General features: G+C 42.3%; 1 protein-coding gene across 1 annotated transcript in view; it reads right to left on the bottom strand.

The window, feature by feature from the left end:
- Window positions 1–6821: 6821 nt before the first annotated feature.
- The window catches only part of LOC143301971 (uncharacterized), a 53768-nt gene continuing 36934 nt past the window's right edge, over window positions 6822–23655 (bottom strand). Inside the window, exon 7 of the mRNA XM_076616450.1 lies at window positions 6822–6851. The gene's annotated coding sequence lies outside the window, so the exon portion shown is untranslated. The remainder of the gene's footprint in view (window positions 6852–23655) is intronic.

The following is a 23655-nucleotide window of genomic DNA, read 5'->3' as shown; positions in this document are numbered from 1 at the left end:
AGGTCAGGCGTGATACACATTTGTTATTTTCACCATAGCCAGATGTCTTAATGAAATAAAAATAGAATTGTTACGACACGGTTGAATCAGTGAGGACACTTCTTTCTCATGCCAGTCAGTACAGTCTTCGTATTGTATACCTGCACTGTGTTGTTACCTGACTGGTACTTGGGATATACAGTGAACTGGAGAAACACGCCACTGTGCACACTGTTAACTTTGTTCCTGTTCACTGTCACCACGTGCGTTACAGTTCAAAAGAAGCAAGTTGAACAGAGAACATGTTCAACAGTAGGCCTATTTATGGCGGCTTTTCATTCATTGTGATGTCAATACTGAAACAAAACATTCAGGCAAGCTTATGCATAAATCACAGTGTGCATGACTATGTCTCTTTTTTCCTTTCTGCAGCATTGTTCAATGCACTATTTGGTCATAAATTAGAACCTTGGTTTTAGCTGTCAGTTATAAAAAGGCACATTTGTTTTATGTGTGTCATGTGACAGCAAGCATTAAATCTTTCAGGAAACTGACGGACATTGTGTGGATGTGTTCTTGCTAGCTCGCGTGTTCGTTCTTTAAAGTACTCTGTGTGTGTGTGTGTGTGTGTGTGTGTGTGTGTGTGTGTGTGTGTCTGTGTCTGTGTCTGTGTGTGTGCATGCGAGCGTGTATGTGTGTGTGTGTGTGTGTGTGTGTGTGTGTGTGTGTGTGTGTGTGTGTGTGTGTGTGTGTGTGTGTGTGTGTGATCGTGCTTGGGTGTTTTTACATGTCTATGTGCTTATATTCCTGTGATATTGTTTGTCTGAGAGTGTATATGTGTACGTGTCCTCAGACAAACGTGAAAGAGTGTATCTATTGATTAAGAGGATACAAAATGTTTAAGAAATCTAACTGGGCCATTTGAAGGCTTTCTCTAATTGTATGCCCAACATGACTGCAGTTTCGTCCTTTGTGAACTCGTGTGATACCTCGGCAGTGGCAATGAAATATGTCCCATAGTAAGCGATCCAGAGAAACAAATTATGATAAGTGATGTATTTTCTAAATGGCAAACCCGTGACTTCCCAAGGCTGCCAACGAAGCATGATACAAAAAGTAGGAGTACAACAAGGAGGTGAAATACAAAGTTAAAAGGAAAAGGTAATGGCAGGTCATATATACATAATGAATAATTGATCTTTGTACCTTATGGACATCCAGACGAACACAAGTGACATTCTCACCAGTGTCATAACCCAAATATTGTCAGGTGAACAAGCGCTGACACAGTGAAAGTATTGTTTAGCCTACAGTAGCTTTTACTTGGACCTACAAGGACCACTACTCACCTAACTTATAGAATAACAGCGTCTGTATCAAAACCATTTTGCGAAGATGCCTCAATAGATTATAATTGTATTTGACACTGCACTGTGTTGTTGTTTAATGTTACCTGTATTTGAATAACATTTTCCAACTGGAATCAATAAATGTACACTTCAAGGTATTACGATGCAATTAAACACACTATTTGTTTGCAATTGCTTTTTGCAATGAATATCCGTGTTTTTTCTACCTATTTTATACAGCAATAAGGGTCATCATTTTGTGATGTGAAATAATCACAATGAACCACTGTTCCTTTTTTGTCAGCATATAGCATTATTCCTCCCGCTGTACATCACAAAATGAACAGACCAGTCCACATTATTGACAGTCTTGTGTTGTCAATGTACGCCATGTCGTTTATACTTTTCTACTTGGATTTCTCAGTTCATTCTGGCAGGCCCAGAGATATACTATCTCACTGTGTGGAGTGATGGCCTAGAGGTAACGCGTCCGCCTAGGATGCGAGAGAATCTCAGCGCGCTGGTTCGAATCACGGCTCAGCCGCCGATATTTTCTCCCCCTCCACTAGACCTTGAGTGGTGGTCTGGACGATAGCCATTCGGATGAGATGATAAACCGAGGTCCCGTGTGCAGCATGCACTTAGCGCACGTAAAAAAACCCACAGCAACAAAAGGGTTGTTCCTGGCAAAATTCTGCAGAAAGATCCACTGCGATAGGAAAAACAAATAAAACTGCACGCAGGAAAAAATACAAAAAAATGGCTGGCGCTGTAGTGTAGCAACGCACTCTCCCTGGGAAGAGCAGCCCGAATTTCACACAGAGAAATCTGTTGTGATAAAAAGAAATGCAAATGTAGCTGTGTTCCGAGTGGTTATTTAAGGGTAAGGCACAAAAGACTTAACTAAATATGATTGATTGAATGAAAGGATAGACAAATTCCCACTCACAGGCCAGGAACATATAGAGGCCAGTCACAAATGGGGTTTTCTATTGGTTTATTTACAATAGTTATAAACTAAAGGAGAAGAAATAAAGAAAAATAGAAGACAAGATTTAAGAGAAGACATTGCCTGGAATGACACAAACAAATGTCATTAGCACAACATGTCGGCACAAGTGAATAATAAAGCACATGTATACATATTACATGGAAAGATTACCACTTGGTATTGCATATGTGTGAAGACCAAACACTGACATCAAATGATATTCCTAATACATTTAAATAGTGCAGTTAAAGTGATTGAAGCTATGCTGATTTAGTGAATGTACACTGACAGTACAGATTAGGTAAAGCTTATACTGTGTCAAAGTGACTTAAATGAATCAGTTTATCATGTTGCACTATACTGGAGTAAGCCGTATAGGAGAGAGCATGACAACTGAATTACAATTAACAGACCAATACATATCAGGTGGTTTTAACCAATAACTGATATTAATCCAACACTATCTTGAAATCACAACAGCAGAATACTATACACATCTTAGAGTACTGAGCACACTGTAGCAGTACAACTGATATTAGCATGAAAGATAATACCTGAATAACAAACAAGATAGAGAATCAGTGGCTTAGATATAATACTGGTAAACTGATAGACCAGATAGTATGTGAAGAACCATCATGGCTTAACCATTAAGTGGTGAATGAACTTTACGCACTCGCTAGAACATTCTGGAACAAACTATCTGTGTCCAGAGACATCATTGACTGTGACGTTAAGAAGACTCAAGTGGACCACTGCTACGAGCATATGACGACATGGCAATTTTCTAAATCAATCATAGCCGAGCTGTGTCTAACATGTCATAGCAATAACTAAACAAAGCAATAACTGAACATACTCATATGAACACAAGTACTCTGTCGAATAATACAAATTACAAATCAACACATTCTACACACTAGTACTTACGGCGAAATGTAGCGAGATGTTAGCCGTTGTGAGAACACACACGACACACAATCACACTGCCCGTGACGCAGCAAGAAGGAGAAAGAGCAGGTTCTGGTCAGATGACTGACCAGGTATGAAATGACCACTCATCTACTACTATTGGAGTTTAACGACCTATTGGCGTCTACACCCTTAAGGTCAAATTTGTTCAAAACCACTCATCACTCACTGTGCCAATTTATGCAAGTTAAGCGGACCGCAAAGGCCGTCACGTGTGCTGCAAACAGATCGACTCTAATGAAGCCAAATCTGACAAGAACTGTGTTTGTTTCAAGGTGTTCAGTGATAGATTTCTAAATGATTCCTGAACCGATTTACATCGGATAAGTTACAAAAGAAAGAGCTCAACACCTACTTTATAATGAGTATAAAATGAAGTGTTGATTATTTAAGATGAATTTATAATCTTAATTTACGTCACCTGAACAGGGTCAGTTTTAACGAGCTCGTCGCTGAAAATTACAAACTGCGTTAAATCAGGCAACGTAGGCAAACATACATGGAATAGATTTAAAGATGGAATTCCGAAGATTCTGCCAGTATATAATACTTGTAGTTTACTGATCTGAGAAAAGAGCTATTAATTAAATACTTTGGAGCAGAAACACAGATTCCAGCTCAGCCAATAGCGTACTGCGACGCGACACTGGTCGAGCTGTGGGCAGGTGGTCTGGCGAGGAGGACAAAATGATGTAAGCGGAGTGACGTTACACAATTCTGGGCACCAGTAAGGAGGGAAAAACGCCGTCTGCTAATACAGCTTGTGCGTGAATCATTATCTGAAGCCTAAGAGCGCTGTCTACAGCAGAATGAAGCTAAGCGCTTGGTCACACAAATACAAATACTATTTGCTTGAATCCAAGAGCATACGAGGTGCCATTTCAGCACTCTGTGCCTCTTTGATGTGTTCTGGACACAGTCTTCTGGTGTTCGGGGAATCCCTTAAATCTTATATCTCAAGAATTTCCCTGTGAGCACAGAAGAATGTTCCAGGGGGATTTTCTTTGTCACTGATATCACAGCTGTAACTGTTACTAAGGCTCTCCATGTGAACCCAATTGGTTTTGCGCTACTCATTTTGCTTTGAGTTCTGCTCCAGTTTGACGTGGTATAGTAAACGATATAAAAAGGAGTTTGTATTATATTTCACGTTTGGCTAAACATATACTTACGTGTCGCTGTGGTTCACATGGGGCATACTTCGTTGGCCACGTAATGGCTGTACAACGCTTAAGGTTGGGAATTCGGTTCACTGGCTGAGCAGATGACGGGCTTAGCAGAAGTCTTTAACACTGAGTTAGCCACGAAATTTGGCCAACAGAGAAAATCAACAGATCTAGTTTCCATTAGCTTGACATGTACATTTTACCAAACAGGGAATATAATACAAACTCCTCTTGCTTCATTAATCTTCATTACATTTGACAAATCATTCGAAATTGACCAAAATTGCATGAAAGCGGTTAATGTTTTTTTGTTGTTGGTTTTTTGTTGTTGTTTTTTTCTTATGATATCGTACTTTTTTTTCATGGCTGGCTATTGTATTCATTGGTGTTTCACTTATACATCAATAGAATGCGGTGATTCTTTTCATTTGAAATAAAACTAAATATCAGTTACATCCAAAGCACCCAGGGTGGTTCTTGTGATGACATCACCGTCGTCTGGATACTTCACACTCAGAAGAAATACAAGTGAGAATTATACATACATGATGTGGCATAAACTTTATGTGCCTGTCAGACATCCACTCATGATCAGTCTGAAAAGGCTTTCACCACATCGTGTGTACATTCATCTGTATCGTTATCATGGTGGATCCGATAACCGAATTCGTTTCTGGAATACGTATACACCGGAGAGTGACACTGCCTTTATGTACTGTTTCAATGACACACGAATCATTATTTCTTTTGCACTTGACGACTGCATTAAACTGACCAACACACAATGTTTTCAGTTTTTCTTTTCTTCCTTCCCTGATAGTAAAGCACCCCAGAAACTACCCAGTACGTTTTGGAACTGTTCAGTGGAACACTATTCCAGCTTTCAGCACCACATGGATTGTAACCTGAAGACAGAGTGTGAAGATGGACGAGATGAAACAGAACACTGTCCATTCAGCAGTGCTGACTGTCAGGGGTTGGTGGCCTTGTGTGACCGTTGCTACAAATTAGTTATGAAAGTGGACCTGAAACAATACTTAATAAACATTTCAGACATCAATAAAAAGGGTAACGAGTATTGTAATTTGCGTGGTGGCACACTGGGCTTTCCTACCTGCCTGTTTGACCCATTTGGTGCTATTTGCAACAAATCAAAGAGATACTGGGGTGGCTTTCTGTTCATTCTGATAGGTTTGTATTCAAACAATGTAGCACTGCCCAATATGTACAGAGGCAGTGATTACAGCGAAGACAAAACCGTTTTCCACCATTTATTTGAAAGTTCTTCTTATCACTGGGGAAATTCTCTCTATTGTCTCCAACTTTCTCTGACACTTATGAGGAATTATCGTGGGGCCTGTAGATTTTCGAGTGAGTATGGCGTGTCTTGTGAAGTCCAATCAAACAAGAGTACAGAAAAACCCAGCATTCCACGGGAAATTCCTTTGGCCAACACACAGGTATCACTCTCAAAAGAACAATACTATATGACAGAGTGCCACGACGGTCAAGTGAATCACAAACTTCTGTCTTGTGCCTCCAACAGTGGAGAAGCGTGTGGTCAGCAGTATACATCCACTTGTCAGGTTTCTGATCAGCCATGGTATATGACTCCTCTGAATGACACAGATCTTCACGTCACTCTAATCCCCACATTCACATGCAGTGAAGACACAACCACTGTGTCATATTCCCTGGTATGTGACTTCATAGTTGACTGTCTGGATTCCAGTGATGAATCTTTCTGTAAGCATCCTCATTGTAGCAACACAGTTTACACGTGTGGAAACGGTCAGTGTATCTCCTATGACAATGTGTGTGATCACCTGTCACATTGTCAGGACGAATCAGACGAAAGGGTCTGTTCTGTTTTCAAAAGGAAACGCATTATTAAGAAACGCATTCCATCTCCTGTCCTTGTCATGTTCAATAGAAATTCGCATTTCATCTCAACCCCAATGAATTCCAGCGAGTCTTGTCCAAATAGTCATTATCGTTGTCCAGGAGATTTCAATGACTGTCTGCCTATTTACACACGATGCAATGGGTTTCATGACTGTATGGAGCATGGGGATGAAGAGGGATGTGAGGAATTGACATGTCCAGGGCTTCTCCGATGTCGACATTCCATGATATGTGTACACAGTGACCACGTGTGTGATGGCTGGCCTCACTGTCCACTGCTTGATGATGAATTATGGTGTAATGCTATCTGTCCTGTTAGCTGCCTGTGTCAGGTTCACACCTTTCTCTGTGTACAGCCTTTCCATGCTGATCTCTTCCCTCAGATCCGTTCATTGGATGCCACAGGTTCAGGTCTGACACTGTCTGATGTGAACAGTAACTCCTATCTCTTTCGTCTGGTTCTTGCTTGGTGTTCTCTGTCCCTCCTGCCTGAAATGAAGTTGTTCAATTTGAGATTCCTTGACCTCAGCAGTAACAAACTGCAGCATGTCAACATGACCTCGTTTATTGGTTTAGAAAATATACAGTCATTGTCCTTGTCTAACAATCCTGTAATGTCAGTGTATGCTGATTCTTCTTCTGATTTTCAACAAAATGCTCTTACCATGATAGATCTGTCACACACAGCGCTGACAAACTTTGACTCAAAAGCATTTACACACTTTGTTCGTTTACAGAAACTTAATTTAACATATACTTCTATTCACACCATAAGTCCTAATGGTTTTCAATACACTCCACAGCTGACTGATCTGTACATAGAGCATAGTCCTGTCAAAACATTTCCATCTGATATTTATAAGCAACTTTCCCATCTACACTTCATTTCATCACATAACTATAAACTGTGTTGTGATGAAATACTCCCTGACCATTTTCAGGCTTCGTATTGTTTTGCTCCCAAAGACGAAATTTCATCGTGTGAAGATTTACTGCAGTCATGGACATACCGTGGGTTTCTGTGGCTGATCACCTGTCTGGCAGTGTCTGGTAATGCCTTCTGTTTCTGTGCACGTTTGTTTGCAAAGGGCATGACCACTTCCAGTGGCTTCAGTGTGTTTGTTACCAACCTTACAATGGCTGACTTTCTGATGGGTGTCTACATGGGTGTTATAGGAGTGGCTGATGAAAGGTTACGTGGCAAATATCTCCATCATGATGACACATGGAAAAATAGCGTGACATGTACTGTGGCTGGCGTTTTGTCTCTGTTATCCAGTGAAACATCAGCTTTGATCATCTGTCTGATCACTTTAGATCGATTTCTTGTCCTCTGCTTTCCATTCAGCACTTTCCGATTTGAGCGACAATCAGCAGCTGTTGTTTGTCTACTGATCTGGCTGACTGGCTGGTTCCTTGCCTTGTTGCCTTTACTTCCAGTGACATCACACTGGGAGTTTTACAGCCAGACGGGTATCTGTATTCCGCTGCCAGTAACGAAAAAAGAGTTCAAAGGAAAAATGTATTCTTTCAGTGTAATGATTGTTCTCAATTTTGTGTTGTTTTTATTCATCTCTGTAGGTCAGATATTCATTTACTGGTCCATACAGACTAATGCTTTGAAGACTAACTCTACAAAACTGTCACAAGATATAACCATAGCTCAGCGGTTGATTACTATCGCAGTAACAGATTTCCTGTGCTGGTTTCCTATTGGATTGTGTGGGATGTTTGCACTGGCTGGTTTTCCAATCCCCGGTGAAGTGAATGTGGCTTTAGCAATATTTGTATTACCTTTAAACTCTGCTGTTAACCCTTTTATGTATACATTAAACACTTTGGCAGAAAAGTGGGAAAAATCCAAAGAATCTCAACTTTTGAAATGGATGGAATCTCATGCAGATCGGATTCAGGTGAAATAACATCAGAATGTGCTGATTCAATGACAACTGGAAATAGAATGTGACTTCAAATGATCCTTAGTTTGCATTGGGCCATCTAATGCATTCATTTAATCTCTCTGTCTCACTCTCTCTCTGTATATACATATACATATATGTATATACGCACCTTTGTGTGTGTGTGTGTGTGTGTGTGTGTGTGTGTGTGTGTGTGTGTGTGTGTGTGTGTGTGTGTGTGTGTGAACCGCTACCCCACTCCAAGCACAAATACGTTTTAAAGGTTTAAAGTTAAACCAATATTTTTTTGGACGCTTAAAAAAACCGCATAAAACCAAAATTACTGATGTGGCATAAAACCAAAATTACTCCCCTCCTCGTGTTTTTTTCAGTTTACTAAAAGAGGAGTGCATGATTTATGTGGACATTATGCCAGATTCACTTCCCTTGCACCCGTAAATGCGTGGAGAGTGATTATGGAACACGTTAATGTTTGGTGTCAGGTCAGGGGCATAGCCCTTGCTACTGGTAACATGTAACCCAGTACTACCTGCCGCATGTGAAGTCTCCCAACGACGGACCAGGCGGAAGAGGAAATCTTTCGCAACGGCTGTGAAGGTGGAAGAGGATGACCAAAGGGCAGGGGGGGCGCTTATCCTTGGCTGGAAGTCCTCCTAGCAGATGGAGCACCGAAGAAATAACCTGTACCTACCGAGGCCGTCCTCCACATCGCAGTATCTGCACCTGTAGGACTGTGAGCGTCGGAAGCCGAGAGAGTGGGGAAGGGACTGCACAACTCCTCCTCACTGAAAAAAGTCGCCTGTGCTCTCAGGCAACCAGGCTAATGTCGGAACGACGAGCTAGCCCTTCAACACCCAGCTTTCCCAAGCCCTGTGGCGATAGAGCAGTGGTAACGGGGACAGGCAGAGGATGCTGCGGGCAGTTCCTAGTCACGACTCTAGGCGGCTGTGGGGTGATGGTCGTCCACCATAGACTGGGGCAGATGCAGAGCCTGTATCCTCCCACAGTGTCAGAGTAGCCCTTTTTAGGGACAGCACTGCTCTCCCCACATGAGGAAGGGGAGATAAGGGGATCCCTAAACAAAGCCTGCTTTGTGCCACACCTGCTTGGACATCCAACACTAGTGGTTGAAAACAACAAGAAAAGAACAAGGAGTCATGCCCTGACTCTGGGTGCCTGGAATGTTCGCACCCTTTTAGACAGAGACGACAGACCAGAAAGACGCACAGCACTCATTGCTAGAATGATTGATCGCCCGCATCATACTGAACAGACTGGTTGAGCATGTCTCCAACATAGTCATCCCTGAAGCAAACTGCGAATTCCGCTCAGGCAGGGGAACATGTGACATGGTGTTCGCTGTACGCCAGATGCAAGAGAAGTGCCGTGAGCAGAACAAGGAGCTCCACATGGTCTTTGTAGACCTAACTAAGGCCTTCAACATGGTGAACCGCCGTGGTCTGTGGAAGATCCTCCTAAAGTTTGGCTGCCCAGATAGCCTAATCCAGCTGATTGCGTCATTCCACGATGGTATGCAGGCAAGAGTACAGGAAAAATACTTCTCTGCCATGCTGATTGACGCCTTCCAAGACTGTGACCGGGGCATCTACATTCAGTTTATCACAGATGGCAAATTTTTCCACTTGCTGCGACTCCATGCCAGGTCCAGGGTGTTTGAGGCGCTGTTGAGAGAGTTCCTCTTCGCTGATGACTGCCTGCTTGCTGCACATACCCATGAGGACATGCAGTTCATTATGGACAGGTTCTCAAAGCCCTGCAGGTGCTTTGGACACCATCAGCCTCAGCAAGACTGAGTCCATGTACCAACCACCTAGCTCACAGAACGCCAGTGCCTCCTCGTCACCTGCAATCAAGATCGATGACACAGAAATCAAGTCAGTTGACAGGTTTTGCTACCTGGGCAGCACCCTATGCAGCAACTTCTGGAGACGTTTTCCCTTGCAACACCTGTGGGAAGTGCTGCGCATCCAGAATCGGCCTCTTCTCCCATATGAGGACACACACCAACAGATAAGCCTGCCTGCCTACTCATCCGTCGGACCGAAGGGAGACCATCAATGTTTGGTGTTGCTCAAAATGTACGCACTGACGTACTTTTTTGATTTTTTAATACTTCTTGGAAAATGTAAATCTATAGATGTAAACTTGACAACAGCAGACCCAACTTCATATCTTTTGAAAGATGGATGGTCCTGGCGGTATATAACAGAAGAACACAATCCAATAAATCAATGCAACACACAGAACTTAAAACAAAGTGGCTTTCTTACAAGACATGAATTACAGACGTTTCTTATTAATATAAAATAAGATTATGTTGCACGTGTGGGGCGATTCTGTCTTGGTCTCCCTTGGTCATGTTGTCCTTCCTATGTACAACTGAAGGAAGGACAACGTGACCAAGGACAACTGAAGGAAGGACAACGTAACCAAGGACAACTGAAGGAAGGACAACGTGACCAAGGACAACTGAAGGAAGGACAACGTGACCAAGGACAACTGAAGGAAAGGCAACATGACGAAGGAAGGCCTTGATTTAAAATAAAACACACACACACAAAAATAACAACAAACAACTGTCTGAGGGTGAAAATCGTGTTCATGGTGGATCTGCTGACTCGGAATCCACGCAGCAATTACCTGGATCCACTTCAGTGCTCCTCGAAGAAAGTGTTTACCAACAACACCGAGGAGAGAGATTCGCTCCTGTCACCCTTGTTTTTGCACAGTGTGATGATGTGGCACTTCACCTTCTCTCCAGCAGAAGCAGAGGATTTCATGCAGCTCACTGATGAGGGTCCATCAGCAGCACTTGAAGACTTCTACTGGGATGTCATCTTTCCCAGGGGCTTAGCAAGAGGAAACCTTATTGACGACTTCAGAGGGGCAGTTTTCTTTGGGTCAGAACCAGTTCCTGTTAGATTCCGTCATGCCTCCCCTCGATGTTGCCCATGTCAGCTGCGATATGTATCTGTGAGCAGAGCTGGAAACAAGTGTTGTTGGTACATCGCCTGGCGCTCTGCTGAACTTTGCCGCGGGTAGTTCCGAAGACCTGCAGGTTGTGTTCACTGCAGCAGACTCTCTCTCTTCTTCTTTAAGGCATGAATCATTTCCTCAGCGCAAATTCATCCTGCTGCACATAAAGGTGTCGTCTGAGTCAGCTGTCTGGAAGCTGCATGTGAACTTGACATTGGGTAGACTGGAGCACCCAGTGAGAATCAGGTCGAGCTGGTGTCAGTGCCTGGATCGAGGTTGTCTCCTTGAGAGTCTGTGTTGAAACTTCGTACTGAAAAGTGTGTCGCTGATGCAGAGACTATGGTGATTAGATTACCCCCCCCCCCCTCCCCGTCATAAAATTGGGCCCTAAAAACATCAGGACGCCAATGCCACCAGGTTTCTCTGATGACCTGCCGGAAATGAACGACCCTCGCAAGACAGCAGTGATCGACATGGAACTGACAGCACGTGAACATCGTCTCTCTCCAAGGTACTAGGCTCCCTGGGTCATGGTCTGTGAGGGAGAAGGGCTTTTCTTTCTGGAAAGGGAATCCACCAGATGGGTCCAGGGAATATGGAGTGGGATTTACGATTAGAAACAACGTGCTGGGATCTATCATCCCACCTATAAAGTGAGCCAATGAATCTGGTCTCTCCAGCTCCACACCTCAGTGTGACTCGTCAGTTGATTCAGTGTTTATGCACCAACACTGAGTTCCTCAGCAGAAGCAATGTACAAATTATACGATGACTTTGATACCATATCAGAAGAAAATGTGGTTACTTCAACGCCAGAGTGGGTGCTATCACGTTTGGACTCCTAATTACCATGTCTCTTTCTCGTATTCATATATCTGTGTGGGTGTGTGCACATGCGTGTGGTGTGTGGGTTCACAGGTGACTCACGTGAAAACTGCACTGCTCAAGTGACTGTGGAGGAAGACAATACACTGACTTGCAGGTGTAACGCCCAACTTCACCAGTCACGATGGACAGCGGAACAGGAAACACACAACCTGTCAGTTCAGTGTCACAGCACAGAATCTGTGTTTCACCAACACAAAGTAAAACACCTGTACTGGTTACAAGGGGATTGCACGGAAATGCTTTCCACAATGGCAAATACTGTTTATCACACAACAGACTTCTTGTTTACCTTTTGTTACCGTGTTGACTTTCCAACATGTCAAATTTGTTTCTTACATTTGTTCCCTCATATGAGTCTCAATTCTTGAGTATATTAGCTGCAACACTTTAGTTCAAACCTGTTTTCATTGCACACTGTTATGATGCTTCAGTCCAGGTTACAAACACATACCCAGAAACTTGTGCGTTCACACACACACACACACCCACACACACACACACACACACATACACAGAAACACACACACACACACACACACACACACACACACACACACACACACACACACACACACACACACACACATGCTTGCATGCACAGAAACAAAACAAACAAAACACTGCCGAATGGACGATTCATTCATTTTTGTTTTGTGCTTCGCTTTTCTTTTCCACCCGTTTTCTTTTCTTTTTTTTTTTTTTCTTTTTTTTATATCAACAGTTATTATACAAGAAAAGAAAGAAAATATCTATAGTATAGAAATTGTACAGGTGCATGAGCATAAGCACATGTACTTATGTATGTATATACGAATGTATGCATCTATGTGTGTTTGTGCATGCATGTGTGTGTGTGTGTGTGTGTGTGTGTGTGTGTGTGTGTGTGTGTGTGTGTGTGTGTGTGTGTGTGTGTTTGCATGTGTGTGTGCGTGGATGCGAAGTGATTGATTGGTTTAATTCATGCTTGATTAGCTGAATGATTAAATGAGTGTTTGATTTATCAATTTTATAGTACATTTTTTAGATCAAGATTCTTCTTTTTGCAGACAGCTTCAGTTGCGATTCAAACATTTTTAGCAACTTTTCCTCTCGTGCTTTCCCCCGTCGCTGTGTCACTACAGTCCACCCGTAAAACAGTGGGTTGATGGCAGCGTTGAGAGGTGTCATGAACACAACCAGGGTTCCACGGATCTTGTCTGACACGGTAACACCACCTGCTGACATCACCGTGACCACACCGATTGAAATCCAACAAACAGCAGTCATGACAGCCACTTTTCTCATCAGATGGACTGAGGAATAAACTGATCTCTTTGTGGCTTCTAATGTAATTCTGTATGTTGGTGTAAGACGGCAGACGACAACTTGACTGCCAACAATCATTGCGCAGAAAACGAAATTAATTGCTGCAATGACATCGATCCACCTGAATTCTATGTTATTCATGTAACGTTGAAATAAAGCCAGACGACAAAGCCCAGACTGACCAGAGAGGCCCCAGTGTGAGAGTCCAGGAAGAAATGGTATAAAAGACAGGGAGAGACCAGCAAACCAAACAACCATAGCAGTCAAAGCTGTTGAACAATTATTGAATGCCCAAGAGCTATTCTTACAATAAAGAACGATGATATGATCTAAACAAATGACGAACATGATAAAAACTGACACTTCAGTGGACAGAAGAAAAAGAAAACCATTTATCTTACATATAACACTTTCGGTCCATGTCTTTTCAGAAAGGATGTATTCTCCATGAAGCATTTTATTTGCTACCAAGATAATAGCGAGGTGACATCCCATGGATATATCAACAACATTTAGTTGGGCAATGGCCATTCGACAATTCTTTGCAAAAAAACCCTTGATGATAGACAATAAAAGCAAGCCAGCAAAATTGCCTGCAATTGCAAAAGTACACATGACCTGGAAAAATAGCGTGTGTAGTTCCAGTGGAATCAATGTCCGACATGAAGGAAGTACAGCATGAGGTGCTACACATTGTATTGTGTTTGTTTGTACAGGAAGTGTAATATCACAGCAAAACCTGTAATCTGATGAGAAGATGTGTTTCAAACGAAATGCCGTTGAGAACAAATCCAAAGGAAAGCTTATCAGTGGATTATCCCTTATGTCCAGTTTAGCCAATTCAGGCATGTTCTTAAAACCTCTAACTCCAATGGTTATCAAGGCAGAAAAAGATATATTCATGTGCTTCACACAGGGTAAGAAAAAAGACACATCAGTCTCAAGCATGCTAAGAGATGTGTTCGACATATCTAAATGTCTCAGTGTATAATGAATGCACTTCAACAGTTTACTTGTCAGTTCCTGTAGTGGGTTATTTGCTAAAGATACTGTTCTCAAATTAGACAGCTGAATGAAAACAGTCACATCAAGAGATCTCAAATGGTTGTTGTTAAGATTGATAGACTGGAGGTTGGTGATCTTCACACTTGAAACATTATACAGTGAACAATGTAACAGAGTCAGTTTCACAAGAGACACACTATGTGTAAAATATGTCAGTGACATTCCTGACTTTGTTGGATCTACGTAGCGAAGTGGAATGAAGAGGTGAACTGGAAAAAGGTTGACTGCACCAGAAAGAATGACCTTGACATAGACATCCCTACAATGGTAGAGATAAGGGCAAAGTACAGTCTCTCTCTCTTGTTCTCTATGACATGAATCATTTCCTCAGCGCAAACTCATCCTGCTGCACATAAAGGTGTGGTCTGAGTCAGCTGTCTGGAAGCTGCATGTAAACTTGACACTGGGTAGGCTGGAGCACCGGGTGAGAATCAGGTCGAGCTGGTGTCAGTGCCTGATGACCTGCCGGAAATGAACGACCCTCGCAAGACAGCAGTGATCGACATGGAACTGAGGAGACAGCACATGCACATCGTTTCTCACCAAGGCACTAGGCTCCCTGGGGCAGGGTCTGTGAGGGAGAAGGGCTTTTCTTTCTGGTAAGGGAATCCACCAGATGGGTCCAGGGAACATGGAGTGGGATTTACAATTAGAAACAACGTGCTGGGATCTATCATCCCACCTTTAAAGTGAACCAATGTATCTTGTCTCTCCAGCTCCACACCTCAGTGTGACTCGTCAGTTGATTCAGTGTTTATGCACCAACACTGACTTCCTCAGCAGAAGCAATGTACAAATTATACAATGACTCTGATACCATATCAGAAGAAAAAGAGCAATTTATTTGTGGTTACTTCAACGCCAGAGTGGGTGCTATCACATTTCGACTCTTAATTACCATGTCTCTTTCTCGTATTCATGTATCTGTGTGGGTGTGTGCACAGGCGTGTGGTGTGCGGGTTCACAAATGACTCACGTGAACGCTGCACTGCTCAAGTGACTGTGGAGGAAGACAATACACCGACTTGCAGGTGTAACGCCCAACTTCACCAGTCACGATAGACAGCGGAACAGGAAACAGACAACCTGTCAGTTCAGTGTCATAGCACAGAATCTGTGCTTCACCAACACAAAGTAAAACACCTGTACTGGTTACAAGGGGACTGCACGGAAATGCTTTCCACAATGGCTAATACTGTTTATCACACAACAGACTTCTTATTTACCTTTTGTAACTGTGTTGACTTTCCATTTCTTTTTTTTCTTTTTTTTTCCTTACATTTGTTCCCTGATATTTCACTGAATTCACTGAATTGTAATGATACAAACAAAACAGGCAACCTGTAAGTACAGAGTCACATTACAGAATGAGTCTCTATTTGTGAGTACATTGGCTGCAACACTATAGTTCAAACATGTTTTTATTACACGCTGTAAAGTTGCTTCAGTCCAGGTTACACACACCCATCCACGCACACACACACACACACACACACACACACACACACCACGAACACATGCACTCACGCCCACACGCCCACATGCTCGTATGCACAGAAACAAAACACACACAAAAAAAATGCTGAATGGATGATTTATTCAAGGTGAATGCGTATATATTATTTGTGTGTGTGTGTGCTTCGTTATTCTTTTCCACACGGTTTTTTTTTTACTTTTTTTTTTATCAACGTCTGTTTTTTTATCTTAAAAAAGAGAAAATTTTAAAGGAATTGCTAAGTGCATGTGCATGTGTGTATGTATGTATGTACATATATGTGCGTGTGTGCATGTGTGTGTGTGTGTGTGTGTGTGTGTGTGTGTGTGTGTGTGTAGATGTAAAAGGATTGATCGGTTTAATTCATGCATGATTAGCTGAATGATTAAATGATTATTTGATTGATTTATAGTTTATTTGTTAGATCAAGTTTTTTTTTGTTGATAGCTTCATTCGCGATTCAAATATTTTTAGCAACTTTTCCTCTCGTGCTTTCCCCCGTCGCTGTATCACTACAGTCGACACGTAAAACAGTGGGTTGAGGGCAGCGTTGAGAGGTGTCATGAACACAACCAGGGTTCCACGGATCTTGTCTGACACAGTGACACCACCTGCTGGCATCACCGTGACCAGACCGAATGAAATCCAACAAACAGCAGTCATGACAGCCACTTTTCTCATCACATGGACTGAGGAATAAACTGATCTCTTTGAGGCTTCTAATGTAATTCTGTATGTTGGTGTAAGACGGCAGACGACAACTTGACAGCCAACAACCACTGCGCAGAAAACGAAATTAATTGCTGCAATGACATTGATCCACCTGAACTCTATTTCATTCCTGTAACGTTGAAATAAAGCCAGACGACAAAGCCCAGACTGACCAGAGAGGCCCCAGTGTGACAGTCCAGGAAGAAATGGTATTAAAGAAAGGGAGAGTCCAACAAACCAAACCATCATAGATGCCAAAGCAACTGTACATTTTGTGAATGCCCAAGAGCTATATTTGCAATAAAGAACAATAATATGATCCAAGCTAATAATGAAGATGATAAAAACTGACACTTCGGTAGACAGAAGAAAAAGAAAACCATTTATCTTACATGTCACACTTTCGGTCCATGTCTTTTCAGAAAGGATGTATACTCCATGAAATATCTTATTTGCTACCAAGACAATTGCGAGATGACATCCCATGGATATATCAACAACATTTAGTTGGGCAATGGCCATTAGACAACTCTTTCCAAACAGGCTTTTGATGGTAGACAATAAAAGCAAGCCAGCAAAATTACCTGCAATTGCAAAAGTACACATAACCTGGAAAAATAGCGTGTGTAGTTCCACTGGAATCAATGTCCGACATGAAGGAAGTATAACATGAGGTGCTACACATTGTATTCTGCTTGTTTGCACAGGAAGTATAATATCACAGCAAAACCTGTAATCTGACGAGAAGACAAATTTTAAACGGAATGCCGTTGAGAACAAATCCAATGGAAAGCTTATCAGTGGATTCTCCCTTATGTCCAGTTCAGTCAGTTCAGGCATGTTCTTAAAGCCTCTAACTCCAATGGTTCTCAAGGCAGAAAAGGATATATTCATATGCTTCACACAGGGTAAGAAAAAAGACACATCAGTATTAAGCATGCTAAGAGATGTGTTCGACATATCTAAATGTCTCAGTGTAAAATGAATGCACTTCAACAGTTTACTTGTCAGTTCCTGCAGTGGGTTATTTACTAAGGATACTGTTCTCAAATTAGGGAGCTGCAATAAAACAGTCACATCAAGAAATCTCAAATAGTTGTTGTTAAGGTTGATGGACTGGAGGTTGGTGATCTTCACACTGGAAACATTATACAGTGAACAATGTGACAGAGTCAGTTTCACAAGAGACACACTATGTGTAAAATCTGTCAGTGACATTCCTGACCCTGTTGCATCCACGTAGCGAAGTGGAATGAAGAGGTGAACTGGAAAAGGTTGACTGCACCAGAAAGAATGACCTTGACATAGACATCCCTCAGGACAGGTCATGTCACACATCAGTTCGTCATCCCGCTGTGGACACTGACCCCAGCCATCACACAGATGATATTGATGAAGACAGACTTTAGAATTCTACAATGGTAGAGATAAGGACAAACCACAGTCTCACAGCCTTGTTCATCTTCTCCATAAACACAGTCAGAAAACCCATTGCATCGAGTGTAGACAGGAAGACAGTACAACCACTCAGCAGTACAACTGTAATGGGTGTCAGGACAAGAGTCCTCAGTTTTCATCTCCTGTTGAGTAAAGTATCCTGTACCGTCTAAGTTGATGTGAAATCGTTGTCTCTTCAGATTTTCTTGGAAAAGGGAATGCAATGCTTCTTTCTCTGGACAACTGACTTCATCAGAATCGTCCAGGCAGTCGGAATATTCATTGCAACGTTGGTTGTGCAATACACATTGTACGTTAGCACACAAGAAACCATTACATGAAGAATGTTCACAGAATGACTCATCACTGTTGTCTGGGCAATCCTGTTTAAAGTCACATACGAAAGTGTAATGCACTGTTGTGAAATCATCATCACATCTGAACAAGTCCTGCGTGTCTGTAACGCTAATCCTCGGGGGATGCTTGTGGTGGTTCTTCCTACAGCTCGCGTTCATAAAGATTTGAAATTGTGAGTACCTTGCTTTACAACAACTACTTTGAATATTAGAAAACAAAAATGCGTGTAACAACTGTTTGTCTGGATACAGAAATAAACCCTGACGTGTGCTTGTAAATATAGACTGTAATGAAGGTAGCTTTGCTATAATTGTTTTAGGGGATACGCTTCTATGTGATGGTGGGTGTGTTTCACACAGTGATTCTGAACACCGCATGTGAGTAACAGGAACGTGATAGTAAAGTGTGACTGAATAAAATTGAGAAGACTTGATTATTTTTGAAGGATGCTGTGGAGATCTTAGTCTAATGTGGTTTATGTTATAGATCAATGTGCCACCAGACCATTTCGAAAACTTGCTGTACATGAAGAGTACTGTGTCCCAACCTGCTGTATAATCCAAACACAAATCAAAATCGTAGAAATATTTTGAAATATGTGAAATGTCTGTGAGTTCCTTTCTGGTTTTTATTGAAGCTAACTGTCCACTTAAACTTTTGCAGTTAAATTGCAATCTCTTAAGACTTTCTACGTCGTCTGATATCACAAGTTTAAAACATTTGTTATATGAAGCGACGAGACCCTGACAGTCAGGACTGCTGAAGGCACAGTGTTCTGTTTCATCCTGACCATTTTCACACTCTAACCTCAGGTTGCAATCTAGATGATTTTGAAATTCAGAATAAGTGCTGACAGAACAATTAAACAAACCACCAGACAGTTTTGTGGGTAGCGTAGTTTGAGAATATGTAGAAAAATATAGTTTGATGTCCTGACTAAATTTGTTGACACTAAGCTGAACGTATAGGTAGGATGTAAGAAAGACTTCAGCCAGTGGGAACTGATCGATGTACCAACTCTGTAAACCTGGTAGAGTTCCATTTGTTTTTCTATACATCAGTACTGGATGTCTGTCCCTTTTAGAAAGATTAGGGGAGTATAACTGCTGAACACTGATCATAGTAGCATGTCCAGAAGGTCCCTTCAGCTCTGCACTACACAACATTACCACATCAAACAAATATGCTACATGTGGTGCTACTAGATACCCTGTGTGTCTCAACACATATTTCATAATAAAACTGTGTTTCTTTTCGATAATACTAATGTTGACTAATGGAGTATTGTGATGATCCACAAAAACATTTTTATGTGGTTGAAAATATAGTCTGTCAAGGCTATGATACATACATATCACATAAAACAAGTCTGAGATAAACCTTACTTCTGTTTGCCAGTAACTGGCATCACACCAATATGATAAGCGTTGCAAATGAACCTGGACATGCATATCACGTGAACCTTCCACATGCAATCTGCAGAAAGTGCTGGAGTCATCACACACACCATACACCACTCCTGTGTCCTGCATGTCGTAATCCCGATATTTGTCACAGTCTGAAACATTGACTTGCAGGACTGTGTACTTTGTTTTGTTTTCACCCATGAAATGTTCTATTCCTGGACATATGGCCCTGAGCATCGTAGATTTAGTACTAACATTGTCCAAAACTGTTTGATCTGTAATGTAATCAGAAAGACCTATATTTAGGTATTTAGATACAACAGATTCAACACTCTCTAAAACACATCTAGACCAAGAGCCATATACGAAAGGCTAGGTGAAAAGGTTGTCAACTCATTCAGACATACAGTCATTCACTAAGCACGATAGTCATTCTGTCAGTAATGGAATCACAAATTCACTGTCTTGTCAGTGCAGTTTTAGAGAACAGTCCATTGTCAGTTTCAATGTCCACTGTTTTGCAAAGGTCTAACTGATGGGAAACGTATCAAAAACAACACCAAAGTTACCACTTACTCGCCAAAGTCCATACTTGTAGCAAGCAGTGGAAACTGTTCCCCACCTCCTCACCCCCTCTCACCCTCAACGCTTACAATTGAGCAGTATTGCAAATTAGAAGAGCTACCTGCATCGCCATCATAGCTAGGCAGTGAGGGCACATCACGCACGGTGATGTTACAGATCTTCCTCACAGTGACGCACTATCAATGTGTGGCACTAAATAAAGGACTTCACGTCTGTGGCAGCCACGTGACTTTGGTCATCAGACAATACCTGTACAGCTGTGATAACCATTGGAGAGAAGAGTTCGGGTAGAGGGAGACAACCATCAAGGCTGATCCGAAATTCTTTGGCGTCAACATGAAGTCTGGTTGAAGCACAATCTGGTCGTCAGTATGTACACATCTCCTGACAGTTTCCCTGTCTCCCTTTCCCTTCTTTTTCCATGGCTTTTGATTTCCTCTGCTAAACTCCACCCTTCCTCACAACAGATCTACACCTTCAGTATTCACGCAGCTGTGTTCTGTGAACAGTTATGCTGACAGCTCACTTCACTAGGCTGTAGTGAAAAAACTGGGTTGATGTTGGCTTTGCATGAATCAGTTTGCGAATGTCATATTGTCGATAACCTTGATGGTAATATTCTTATTAAACATATAATTTGGATTGCTTCGCTTTGCAACTCATTGGTTATAAAAAGCCATGAAGTATGTACACACACACACACACACACACACACAGACATATATATATATATATATATATATATATATATATATATATATATATATATATATATATATATCTTTCCTAGCTTCCACATTTGATTTTAAATTCGCACAGACAGTACATAGCTTCTAATGATGTTAGTGCTTCGGATTCGAAGATGACCATGGCTTCCGGACTCAGATGGAAGATCGGTGGTGTCACGTGACTGGTCAAGGTTGAGGACCCACCTACAACCCGACAGACCCCGCGCAATCTAATAAAAGAAAGTTGAAGAAAAAAATGGGTCTCCGGATCCTCGCACGCTCAATTAAATGCAGCCAACACCAAGAATTTGTACACAATACCAAACTTTATTCACTCACTCACACAGATATACTGACAACCAAAACAGCAGTGGGGCCTAACTATTTCCCTTAATCCCCCCTCTACTCCCCAAACTTACTAACCCGCTAATACAAATCGCCACATCATAAGTGGGAATGAGGGAAAAATAAATGAGTAAATCACATTCGCTCGAACACGTACACTCACCCCTCTTGTGCACTGCTCTCACACATACACACGCATCCTCTACCGTCCATGTACAGCTCGCATTAGTTCCGAACACACAGGTCCTTGTCACAGACAAGCCACGATGCCGGCGACCACTGGGAGTTCTAGTCTTTCTGTAGACAGGGGGGTGTAAAGCGGCGATTGTTGTATACGTCGGGGACACCCCTGTGACAGTCTCAGGGTATCACGGGTGCAGGGAAGAATGTGGGTGCCCAGGACAACGGCGCACCACTCTTCGGAGCTGTAAAGATACTCGAGTCAAGAGTCAAGCAAAAAAACAAAAACAAAAAAAAAACAGTACATGTGCTAAAGCAGACACACAGAGGGGTTTCGCACACACTCACATGTACAGCTGAATGCCTTAATACAACTGTAAAAAAACAAAACAAAAACAATAACAAAATGTGTGCACACAGATATACATAAATCTGAATCCACAAGGATTGGCAGGGCTATACCGCACTGAAATTAAAGTATGTATCTCAAATGCAGCAATAACAACAACACCAAAAACCTGAAATATATATCAACGGCCGCTCCCTGTCTATAGAAAAATAACAACAAAACTAGCATTCTTCACCCTTCCAACCTGACTCACCTCAAGAGCTCGTGAAAAAAAATAATACGGGAAATTAAATCCCTGGAACTAGGACGTAGTTCCAGACCTCCTGGTCGGACACGGACCCAGGAAATGTAGTGGCACTGGAGGCCCCAAATCCGAACTGAATCGGTAAAAAAAAAAAAAAAACCTCACTCCAAAATGAATGGAGCAGGAACAGCCCCACACAGTGACTAGTGCGGCGTTGACGACCGTTGGCCCCTTGCTTCTTCCGGAATAATCCCAGTCCCACAATTCCTTGCTGCGATCCACGCTTCCATTTCCGCCCCAGTACTCCACCACAAAGTCGTCGGACAACAAGTTCGTGTTTAGAGTCAAGTTGAAGTGAAACTCTTTGCCGTCGGCGCGAAGCCCGCAAAACACACTGTTCTTCCCCAGTTGATCTGACCCGTCGAGGTAGATTCCGTATGAGTTGTCCTTATCAAACTTGTAGTTGAGCTAAACAACTGGCAGATATGCATGCACGAGGAAAAGAAAACATCAACCTGAGCTGACTAGAGGGAGGGAAGGAGCACACACTCATTCGCGCATACACACGCACATGTGCACGCACGCATAGAAATAAAGAAAGAAGGGAACAAGAAAAAACAAAACAAAACAAACAGCGAAAATCATGACGTATTCGAGGGGTCAAGTTGACCAAAATTTCCTTCTTTTTTTTTTTTTTTTTTTCTTTTTTTTTCCTCAACACTACACTGTCGCACGCGACAGTTTCCCCCCTCCTTAAAAGTGTCGATCTCAAATCTGAGATTCACACTTACAGCCATGCACGGTTGGCATGCTTCGTGAATTACTTGAAATGTAAAATAATTACGTGAAACAAAACACAAGAAATGGTAAACGCTGTGCTCCGTCCCCGCTCAACAGACCAACGGATCAAGCGTTCCAACCATCCGCTAGGGCTAAATCTGCATCGCATGGGGAAACAGTGGGACAGGGCCAACACACCGGTCAACCCCGGTGCAGCGACTTGGCATGAGTCAAACCTCCAGTTACTGCCCAGTCCTACTCAGGTAGTCTGCCCACAAGTTGTCGACACCCTTGATGTGTCTGAAGGTGAAGCTGTGAGACTGGAGCTCCACAGCCCATCCCATGAGACGTCGACTGACGGGACGGATACGGTGCAGATACTTGAGAGGATGATGGTTGCTCTCAAGCACAAAATGCCTTCCGTACAGGTAGGGATAGAACTTCCGTATACCCCAAACCACTGCCAGTGCCTCCTGCTCTATGGTGTGGTACCACTGTTCAG

The sequence above is a fragment of the Babylonia areolata genome, chromosome 28, assembly GCF_041734735.1.
Source record: "Babylonia areolata isolate BAREFJ2019XMU chromosome 28, ASM4173473v1, whole genome shotgun sequence".
Classification (NCBI taxonomy): domain Eukaryota; kingdom Metazoa; phylum Mollusca; class Gastropoda; order Neogastropoda; family Buccinidae; genus Babylonia; species Babylonia areolata.
Note: the sequence above shows the minus strand (reverse complement) of the source record. Positions and strands in the feature narration are given on the sequence as shown.